The sequence below is a fragment of the Eubalaena glacialis genome, chromosome 7 (assembly GCF_028564815.1).
Source record: "Eubalaena glacialis isolate mEubGla1 chromosome 7, mEubGla1.1.hap2.+ XY, whole genome shotgun sequence".
Classification (NCBI taxonomy): domain Eukaryota; kingdom Metazoa; phylum Chordata; class Mammalia; order Artiodactyla; family Balaenidae; genus Eubalaena; species Eubalaena glacialis.
This window is the reverse complement of record NC_083722.1, coordinates 83,541,109-83,553,115: the sequence shown is the minus strand read 5'-3', so window position 1 is coordinate 83,553,115 and position 12,007 is coordinate 83,541,109. Positions and strand designations below refer to the sequence as shown.

The 12,007-nt window shown below is 36.6% G+C and overlaps 1 protein-coding gene across 17 annotated transcripts in view; it reads left to right on the top strand.

The window, feature by feature from the left end:
- Positions 1-12,007, top strand: part of FHIT (fragile histidine triad diadenosine triphosphatase) — a 1,499,836-nt gene that overhangs the window by 976,701 nt on the left and 511,128 nt on the right. The gene's annotated exons all lie outside the window — the stretch shown is intronic.

Sequence of the window (12,007 nt, the reverse complement as noted above, 5' to 3'; positions counted from 1 at the left end):
CAGCTTTATTGGAGTATAATTGCTTTACAATGGTGTGTTAGTTTCTGCTTTATAACAAAGTGAATCAGTTATACATATACATATGTCCCCATATCTCTTCCCTCTTGCATCTCCCTCCCTCCCACCCTCCCTATCCCACCCCTCTAGGTGGTCACAAAGCACCAAGCTGATCTCCCTGTGCTATGCGGCTGCTTCCCACTAGCCATCTGTTTTACATTTGGTAGTGTATATATGTCCATGACACTCTCTCACCCTGTCACATCTCACCCCTCCCCCTCCCCATATCCTCAAGTCCATTCTCTAGTAGGTCTGTGTCTTTACTCAAGTCTTGCCAGTAGGTTCTTCATGACCTTTTTTTTTTTCCCCTTAGATTCCATATATATGTGTTAGCATACTGTATTTGTTTTTCTCTTTCTGACTTACTTCACTCTGTATGACAGACTCTAACTCCATCCACCTCACTATAAATACCTCCATTTCATTTCTTTTTATGGCTGAGTAATATTCCATTGTATATATGTGCCACATCTTCTTTATCCATTCATCCGATGATGGACACTTAGGTTGCTTCCATGTCCTGGCTATTGTAAATAGTGCTGCAATGAACATTGGGGTGCATGTGTCTTTTTGAATTATGGTTTTCTCAGGGTATATGCCCAGTAGTGGGATTGCTGGGTCGTATGGTAGTTCTATTTTTAGTTTTTTAAGGAACATCCGTACTGTTCTCCATAGTGGCTGTATCAATTTACATTCCCACCAACAGTGCAAGAGTGTTCCCTTTTCTCCACACCCTCTCCAGCATTTATTGTTTGTAGATTTTTTGATGATGGCCATTCTGACCAGTGTGAGATGATATCTCATTGTCGTTTTGATTTGCATTTCTCTAATGATTAATGATGTTGAACATTCTTTCATGTGTCTGTTGGCAATCTGTATATCTTCTTTGGAGAAATGTCTATTTAGGTCTTCTGCCCATTTTTGGATTGGGTTGTTTGTTTTTTTGTTATTGAGCTGCATGAGCTACTTGTAAATCTTGGAGATTAATCCTTTGTCAGTTGCTTCATTTGCAAATATTTTCTCCCATTCTGAGGGTTGTCTTTTGGTCTTGTTTATGGTTTCCTTTGCTGTGCAAAAGCTTTTAAGTTTCATTAGGTCCCATTTGTTTATTTGTGTTTTTATTTCCATTTCTCTAGGAGGTGGGTCAAAAAGGATCTTGCTGTGATTTATGTCATAGAGTGTTCTGCCTATGTTTTCCTCTAAGAGTTTGATAGTGTCTGGCCTTACACTTAGGTCTTTAATCCATTTTGAGTTTATTTTTGTGTATGGTGTCAAGGAGTGTTCTAATTTCATACTTTTACATGTACCTGTCCAGTTTTCCCAGCACCACTTACTGAAGAGGCTGTCTTTTCTCCACTGTATATGCTTACCTCCTTTATCAAAGATAAGGTGACCATATGTGCATGGGTTTATCTCTGGGCTTTCTATCCTGTTTCATTGATCTATGTTTCTGTTACAAAAGGATACATTGTAAATGCTGTGTTAATTCCTTAATTGACTGTCAAATTCTCATGAAGCAGAAAAGAGTACATAGTCACCCTCTTTTTATATTATCATTTTTATTTTATATTTGAATGTTCAGTTTAATTAGCAGAATATCAGAAAAGATAAAAAAAAAACCTTGTTCACATGCACTATTTCCATTTTCTATGTATTTTTTAATGATAATTTACAAAATTTTAGACTTCATAAAATGCTTTATCTGCAAAATAATCAATATAGGGCACTTTTACCTTTGGGATGCTACATAACAGTGTCTTAAATATTTTTTCCTTCTCTTATTTGAGATATAATTGACATATCGCACTGTCTACGTGTAAGGTGTACAGCATGATTTGACCTACATACATCATGAAATACCACAGTAACTTTAGTGAACATTCATCATCTCATATAGATACAAAATAAAAGAAAAAGAAAAAAACTATTTTTTCCTTGTGATAAGAACTCTTAGGATTTCCTCTCTTAACGTCTTTTATATACAACATACAACAGTGTTAATTATATTTATCGTGTTACACATTACATCCGTAGTCCTTATTTATCTTATAACTGGAAGTTTGTACCTTTTGACCACCTTCCTGCAATTCCTCCTTCCCCTAGCTCTTCACCTCTGGTAACGTCAATCTGATTTCTTTTCCTATGAGTTTGTTTGTTTTTTGAAGTATAGTTGACCTACAACACTATGTTAGTTCCTGCTACACAACATAGTGACTTGGCATTTCTATGCATTACAAAATGATCACTGTGATAAGTCTAGTTACTATCTCTCACCATACAAAGATGTTACACTATAACTGACAGTATTTCCCAGGCTGTACATTTCATTCCTGTGACTCATTTATGTTGTAACTGGAAGTTTGTACATCTTAGCTTCCCTCATCTATTTCACTCATTCCCCAGCCTCCCTCCCCTTTGGTAGTCCCCCTCTTTTTAGATCTTCCCATTTCAAAACATAAATACATGTAAGAGGAAAATGAAGGTCAAAAACTCTGGAAATATAGGCTTTTTAAAAATGTCTCTCAAATTAAGTTTGACCTTTTGCTCACAAATAATCATGCCTGGAAGGGCTGTAGAGTAAGAATAGACGTGTGTTAAGTATGTACATACTTAGAAAAGTGCCAGGGATGTTCCTAAATGTTTTCTTCAATTATCTGTGGAAATCCTTGGACCATGTTTTAGAAAATGGTTTAATTTTTTTTGAGGGATTATCATAATTGAAAAGGTCACAGGAATCAGCTCCATTACTAATGCATTTGTACTTGCCAAGGCTCAGTCATGGGGAATCTCTCTGGTTTTCACATTCAATACTTTTCTTTTTGCTTTGTTGTTTGATAAGGGAGAAGAAAGTGTTGGCATGAAGGGGAAGTGAATTTGGTACCAACTTTTTTGTTGTTGTTGTTCCTGCAGCTCTGATCTTTGCCTTTCTTAAGCCTTGTTATCTGTCAGGCAAAGTAAGAGTACTACTACATTAAGGGTTTTAAAAATGAATCGATCATTCCATACTTTCAGAAAACACATTCAAGTAATCTTTAAAGTACCATTCTTGTGTAGGCGATAGCTTCAAGGTTCCAGCATAACATATACATAGTGAAATATTTTAACCTTTCATTTCATGCTTCTCAACATTTTAGAAAGCGTTTTTCTGTTCATTTTAGTTGGTGCTAAAAAACATGACTTCTAAAATTTTCTTAATAGAACTAGTTGAGTGATGTGAAAATTATTTTGTTTCCTCAGTACAAATTTTTATTTCTAATATTAGGGCAAATTTCTTAAATTAACAGTATAACTGTGGGTTCTTTTTTATTACTAGCCAGGGTAAAATTTTAAATATTTAATATTATTAAGTATTGCCAAGATGTAAAGGACAATATCCATTCTCATATAGTTTATCTTAGTCATCATGGGCTTTATTCTATGCCATTTCATGTCTTAGATATTAGTTCCAGGGGAAAATCTGAGGAACTCATTAAAAAAAGGGCAGGTGTCCAATAAATTTATTTTTTTGCTCCTGTATAAATATTTGTATTCTTTTAGCATCTATTCTTCTAAGCGTGTTTCCAAAGCCCAGTATTTGTTAAAATAATAGTGGATAATGGTATTTAAGAGCAAGATCTTAGGCATCAGGGAATAATAAAAACCTGGAAAAGTTTGAACTAAGTAGCGCTCTCGTGCAATTTCCGAATTCTGGGGCTATTTAGCACTTCCTGGTATGGCGTAGAGCTTGGGAACCTTGGGAAGCCAGCCTCACTCTGGTCATCTATAAAATAGGAATTAAAGTTTCTATTTTATTGGATGTTAAGAGGGTGAAGCGAGATAGTTTATAGGAAGACACTTATTCCAGTATCTCCCTCCTGATGTTTAAACATGAAGTGATATTGAATCCATGTTTATGTTACGGGGATGAGAGCTAAGAGTTGAGTAGGAGCCCTTTTGTATGTTTCAGTTGAACCTGTGTGCCAATCACAGTGACCTACAGTGAATATGAACATAGGTGATTCCACACTGGGTTAGGTCATGTAGAGCATAGTTGGTGTCATCAGATTGAACAACAACAACAACAAAAAATACCTGTTGATATTCAATATATTTGTAAGGATGAGGAGAAACAGTCTTGAACTCTGGTAAGCTTGTTTTATGCATACTGTTTAACTCATTAATTCCTGGCACCTTTATATAAAGAGACATGTTCAGGGATTTTTAAGAGTAAAAAACTGAAAAACATATATTTTGATGAACCTGGGAATAATTAAATAAACTAGGTATACCCAAAGTATGGAATGCTGGTAGGTAAAAAGTATGAGGTATGTTTCTGACATGGGAATGTCTTTGAAACATATTGTTAATTAATCACAGAAGTTTGCAAAACCTTTGCAAAACCTCTTGATCCCACATATGTACAATACTCTCACCCAAACAACACAAAAGATGTCTGTGTACACGTATAGCTAAATGCACGGAGAAAGGTCTGAAATTGATAATAAAAGTTGCCTCTGTGGAGGGACGTAGATAAGGTAGGAACAGTAAGGGAGAGTTTTTGAATTTTTCTATATTGTTTAAATTTTTTTACAATGAGGATATTTTCATGTATTACTTGTATATATAACTGAGGGAAAAAAAGGAAGTAAAACACTCAATCATTTTGTAAAATTGGTAGCATCTAATTGATGGATACATGGACATCTCCATTCAGAATAAAGGACAACTAGTGATTAAAAAATACACAAGAACCACTCCTTAAGGAAACAATAAATTACTTACAGCAATAATTACACAATAACAAATTATACAACACTAAATTACTCAGTTGTAAACCCATTGTGCCAGGGCCCTTCACCAACCTTTAGTGATCATGAAATGAACTTCAATATTTAACAATGTTTAAGATTGAAGAGGTAAGCAGATGGTAACCTCTACTGGGCGTGAAGTGTAAGTGTACTGGTGGGCATTGGATTCAAACAAGGAGTTTAAAGAGATACTGGCTTGCTTATTTGTTCACTCTTCTGTTCATTCTTTTACTCTTTCATTCATTGTTTCCTGAGAAGCCGCTTTGTATCAGGCCCCAAACAAGCTGCTAGAGACACAGACCCAAGTAAGAAACCATCTTTGTCCCCGTGGGCCTCATCCAGTGACAAACATTTAGAAAGTGAATTATAATTTCTTGGGAAAATACCAGTCATTAAAGCATGGAGTCAGTAAGATCAAAGCATTTAGAAGGGTGGCATTGACCTGAAAATGAGACAGGAAGGCTTTCTGAATGAAGTAGCCTCCACCTTGCATTTTAAAATAAGCAAGAAGTACTCTGGCAGACAACAAGCCTGTGTGTGGGGGAGAGCTGTGTCCAGTAGAGAGCGTGTTTGGGGAATTGCATGCAACTGGGATTGCTGGAGACAAAATGCAAGACAAAACGTCCTCTCAGTTTTCCAGCAGAAGGAATTCCAGTCTAGCACTACTCTGTGAGCACTGAAGCAAACAAGAGCTAGTGATAGATTGATTTTTTTTTTTTTTTTTTTTTAAATAAAGCACTGGGAGGATCACTGTATTGAGTTTTGCTTTTTGCTTCTGCTTATTGTACCTTCCTACTGGAACCAACCTCTTTAAGGAACATAGTACGCTCTCTTTAGTCCAAGTAAGGGTGACAGCTTCCTGTCGTGATGTTTTCCAGGCTTCCCTTTATAAAAGTGTCTTCAGGCTGGGCTACCATTGCCATTTAAATTGCTTCATTGTAGACTGTCAAGGGTGCTGCTTTCTATGTGAACTTTGAGGTTAAGTACCAGTCTTTATACAATGTTCTCTTCTGGAGTTTCTCAATATTTGGGAGGGATATACATTCACAAACTCCTTAACAGAGAACTGTCTTGCCAGTTAGTTAAAGATCTGAGTATGTGATGTTTTAATTGCTTTGAGAGAGAGGAAGGTGGGGAATGGCCTTTGAAGGTTACTGAATGATTAGGATCTAGGCTGGTCTGGTTTTAAGGAAATGGGTGGATTTGAGAAGCTATGTCTTCCTTTTATTACTGTTCCTGCCTCATTTGGATTTACCAGTTAGAAAGCCAAATTGCTTTAAATATAGTGTCTGTGGGTTTGTATGTGTTTTAGAATCTGTCTTCCATTCCCTCCGTCTACCAACTCAGAAGTCACATGTTATTTACACTACTACTCGTGCTCTTGGGTCCCTCAAAGTCCCAGAATAAATTTATACTTGGGAAGGTAGGTATATTAAAATTTAAAATATACTTTATTATATCTATGATAACTGGGTACAGTTATCCTCAAATGATGCTGAGCCATCGTTATTAATGCAAGATTTCAAAGAGGGTTTAAAACCTACCAGTGTCCTATAACTAATACATTTGTGTTTCTCCAACAATATATAAAGAAGCAAGCAAGGAAGGTGACACCTGCACAATGGCCAGGGAGTATAAGCTTAGCTTGGATCTTTGAGATTAAGAAGAGCTCTCTCTTCTTCACAGCCTTATAGGTCAATGGGAAAAATCTTAAAAATCAATTCTTTCAGCAGCCAGGAACATCTGAAAGGAAATAAAAACTTGCTTATTATGCTGACATGGTTTAACACCAGCTAAGAATCGTAGAAATGAATTTTAAAGTGTGAAGTCTGGCAACAATACATTTAGCAAAATCTTTTGCTGGAAATGTAGCAATCACAAACTGTCATTTCTTTCTATATTAACCAGTAATCATCTTATCAGATATGGTGTATCAAAATAATACTATGTATATATGTGTATGGATATATTATACGTAATTCAAAGGAAACTTGAAAGTATTAATTATTCATTAGTTATATTAATATGTGTAAGCGTTTACTTGCTCATTATGTTGATCTATTTAATTCAAAGGAATTCCGTAGGTATTAAGTATTCATTAAAACAATACATAAATACATAAGGATAGTTTAACTTTCTAAAACATTAGTTATTCTTTTTGATGTTCATGTGAAATGTATGCAGTCTTCATGGTCAGGTCTAATAGAGGCTTCATTGAATGGGTCTTCACTGGACTCCTACTTTTGTGGTAGGCACTATTGTAGGCCCAGGGAACATGCAAGTGAACCAGACAGACAAGGTTCCAATCTTGTCTGAGCACATAGTCTAGTGGTAGAGGAGACACTGATGACAAATGGCTTATTTTTAAAATGTTTATTCAAGAAAAATGATGATTTCCAAAAAATGATAAGGATTATGAAGAAAATAAAGGAAAAGAATGAAAGAACATAAGAGGCTGAGTAAGGAAAGGGCAGTGGAACGGGTGGGTAGGAGGAGGGCAAGGAGGGAGGATGGCTTTAGATAGCATAGTCAGAGGAGGCTCTCCAGAGAGTGACGCCACCTGAAGGAGCCACCCATGAGAACATCTGGGGAGGAGCTCTCCAGACTGATGGAAGAGCACACCTCAAGGCCCCGAGGTGTCCAAACATTTGGCATGATTAAGGCACAGGGATAACCCTTGTAGCTCTTGGGTAGTTAATGGGCAGATCTGGGTAGTGGAGGAGATCTGAGAGTGGTGAGCAGGAATCAGATCATAAAGGGCCTTTTGGACCAAGGCAAGTTCTTGGAAGTTTATTCTAAGTGCATTCAGGAGCCAATGGAGATTTTAAAACTTTTTATCACAAAGATTTCAAACATACACGAAAAACGGAGAAATATAATGACTCCCCATGTACCCATTATCCAGTTTCAGTAATTAAGAACTCATGGCCAATTTTGTTTTATCTATGCTCTCTCCCCAATGCCATCACATAATTTGAAGTTTGAGGCCTGTCATTTTCTTTGTGAATATTTCACTATCTCTAAAGCATAGAAACTCTTTTTCAAAACATAGCCACAGTGCCATTATCACACCTATAACTTTTCAGTAATTCTTTAGTATCATCAAATATCTAGTCTCAGTTGGGATTTTTAGCAGGGGAGTGATATTACCTAATTTACAATTTTTAAAAAAAGAGTTCCTACCCTGTTGTATATATCAGAGCTTAGTGGAAGCTGGGAGATCACCTAGGGACTCTTTGTTTGGGTTTGGCATCAGTGTGGCCCAAACAAGGGTGTGATGATGGAGACAGAGAGAACTGACCAGTTTTGGAGGCAGAACCCACTTGTTGATCTTCACTCTAATTTTGGCTTAAGACACCGAGTGACTGGGGGAGAATAACAATCGAGATGGAGAAGACTTGAGGAGAACAGCTGTGGAAGGGGAAATTAAGAATTTCATTTTGGCCTTAATTTCACCTCTGAAAATGGAGAACAATTTTTATATCAGCCTTAAAAAGAAAAAGGGATGATGAATGGTATTATGCATCCACATTTATAGGTACTTACCTTTAATCCTGCTCTAGGATATATGTTAAGGGGAATGTGATAACGGAAGAAATAGTTTCTGTTCTTAAAAAAAGTATGGGTTTACTTGAAATCTATTCAGGTCCACTCAAGGAAAGCCTTTCACTGAGATTGCTTTGAAAGATAATAACAAGTCTGCGAAGTCTGGCTGTCCAGTAACACTTCCTTCCACCAGCCTACCACAAATACAGTGATCTTACTTTCTGAACCTGAAATCGAGACCAAGGATTTGAAGATTGAGAGTGTACTTAGGGACAGTATGCAAGAATATAGGACATCAGAGCTGGCTTGGGGAAAAAACTAGAAACCTTAATAACTACGATCCCGCCATTTTTACCATTAGTTTCCACTCAAAAATTCTCTGCAGACACTGGCCTCTGAATTGGTTTACCATCTATTATTAACATGTATAAATTAATGTATGATCATTGCTCATTGTTACCTGTTCCAGAAAAAGCCTCTCCCCTCCTCCTCCTTTTCCTTCCCCTTTCTCTTTGAAGCCTCACCTTGCTTTTGAGACCTTCTTTTTAACTAAAATCAGGCCCACCCAGGATTATCTCCCTAATTTAAATTTGAATGATTAGAAATTTGAATTACATCTGAAAAATCCCTTCACAGCAGCAACTAGATTAGTGTTTAATTGAATAAGTGGGGGTCACTGCCTAGCCATAGTGTCCTCATCTATTTAAAAGGGATAATACTTCTTGTTTGGGGAGTTAAATGAGTTGTAGCTTAGCACAGTACTTGATACATGGTACCTCCTCATTAAGGATTAACTCTTCTATATGGTGGGGTGGGAAAGCCAAATGGTCATCACTTTATGGTGACAAAGAGGATCTGCCAAAACTAGATAGCATCTTGTTGACTGACAGAAGCTAGACACAAAAGAGTCCCATGCATATAAGACATGAAAATGGTCAGAATTCACCGGTGGTGTTGGAAGTCCGGATGTTGGTTATCCTTGAGAAGGTGATCTCTGGAAGGCTCCATGAGGTGGGCTCTGGGGTGCTGATAATATTCCATTTCTTATTCTGAGTGTTGGTTATATGGAAGTGTTCAGTTGTAAAAATTCGTTGAACTTGTATATGTATACTGATTTTACTTAAATAAAAATTTAAATACAATTAGATGATAGATACCAATATTATGGATAGATAACCTTGTTGTATGTGTCATATAGGGTGTGTATGTGTGTATGTGTGTGTGTTTTATCATTGCACAGTAGGATAGTAAGTAGAAAAATCCTTCCTCCCAAATTACAAATATGGCAGTAGCTCAGAGGAAAGATGGGAGAAGGCCTTCATTAGCATATTTGGCCCTATCTCATAAAATTATGTCTGGGGAGTTTCTGTGGCTGTATCTAATGAAATTAGAATGGTTATCAAAACATTTTGAGAATCCTTTTGGACAAAAAGGCATTCTTCTCACAAGACTATTAACTCAGGGACCAGAGCAATTCAGTTTCCTTTTATGAACTGAACTTTTCTTTGCAAGGCCAGTAAGTTGTCTCTTTCAAAACACAAATGCAATGAGCTTGCATGCTCATTATCTGTTTGTCTTATGCTACCTGTGTTTTCTTTTTTTATGATCAGACAGAGTCTAGGAAAGCAATTAAAAAAAAAATCCTATGTCTGCACCAGAGTAATATGATCTGACACTGTTGTCTAAAAAGTATAAATGAGGAATTATAATATCATTTTACAATGATAAAGGTGAACATTTGCATTTCTAGATATTGGCTTGGATACCAATACATATTTTTAGTATATTAAATAAAATGTTATATTTCCCCTTAATATTTGACTGTTGACGATGTCGTTTTATACTTTAAGTCAGCAGTGTCCAATAAGGCTTTCTGCAATGATGGACATGTTCTATTATCTGTGCTGTCCAGTATGGCAGCCACTAGTCACATGTGGCTATACACACTTGAAATGTGCCTCGTGAACTAAGGAAGCACAATATTAATATTATTTTATCTTAATTGATTTAAACTTAAATAGCCACATCTGGCTAGTGGCTAAAGTGTTGGACAATGAGGTTTGAAATCTAAGTAAAATATGGTGTTCGGACCCAGGTTAGTGGCTGACTGTGCTTAATTCTTTTCAAAGAACTTCTCAAGAGTTCATCTACATAATGTTTTTCTCAGCCTCATTCCTGGTCTTCTGGTGGAAAAGTCCCCTTGTAAAGACAGAAGGAGGTCTCAAGGTTCTTAAACATACAGCAAAAACACCTACTTGAGTGCTTTTACCATTTCACCAATTCCTTCATTTCCTTAATCTCCTGGGCACTGTCCTTTCTCTCCCATCACAGGCTATGGCTGTCTTGAGAGTTGTGTTCCCAAGATTCTGGGACATAGTAAGAAGTCAGTAAGCAGTAAGCAAATAAAGGTCTGCCACATAGTAGGAGTTTGAAAATGAAGAGTTTATATTATTATCATTGTTATTGCCACTGTGAAGCACAGTTTGGAGTGATATGGTCATCTCTTTGTGGTTTGCTGTAAGCCAAGAGGTGTGAAGGATGAATTTACAATATTAAAAAAAATTAAATGATAAAAACAGCAAAAAAACAACTGACAGCTCTCTCTCGTAACCATCTCCACACTCTTCATAGTTTGTAAAACTTAGTAATTGATTTATAAAACATTTTCCGTTTTGTTTAAAAAATGTCAAGAAGAGGAGGCAATAATTAAAGAGGACTGACTAAAGAAAGCAAGAACAGCAGAATACAACGGTCGGTTCACTATTCCATAGACTCTGTTTTTTTTAATTAAAAAAAATTTTTTTAATTGAAGTATAGTTGATTTACAGTGTTGTGCCAGTCTCTGCTGTACAGCAAAGTGACTCAGGTATACACATAGAGACATTCTTTTTTTTACATTCTTTTCCATTATGGTTTATCCCAGGATATTGAGTATAGTTCCCTGTGCTATACAGTAGGACCTTGTTGTTTATCCATTCTAAATGTAATAGTTTGCATCTACTAACCCCAAACTCCCAGTCCATCCCTCTCCCTCCCCTCCTCCTCATTCCATAGACTCTTGGAGTTGGAAACCATGTTGGGCGTCAAGTCCCTTCATGTGAAGATGAGATAACTTAAGCACAGAGACCAGAACTAGTTGCTATGTAATACTTGTTTTATTCAAGGGTCTTGTAAGAATATTTTTGAACAGTGATCCATAGTTAACCTAATTGGGGATAAATGCTGTATATATTAAAGCAGGACCCCAAGAGTTGTTTAGTTAAGCCATATTCTTCCTTATTCCAGGAAATCACTGAACAGAGGCAGGTAAAAAACATATGCCACAAGACTTGCAGACAGCCCTCACATTTCAAATGAAAATACAAATAATGAAAACATAACACACTTGAATTAAGCTATCTCCCTGGCAAGAGTCAGGAAACTTTCATTTCCTTACTTACCCCGACTTGGGTAATGAAAATATTATTTCCAGGAGTAGGAGAGTGGTCCTCTGGCGAACCCTGTGTCACTCTCAAGCAGAGTTAAGGTATTTGAGTTCTGAAACATATGCCAAAAAATCCAATAACATATGAAACAGCCAAATATGTTCATTTTTATTAAGAATCTCAGTAAATGTC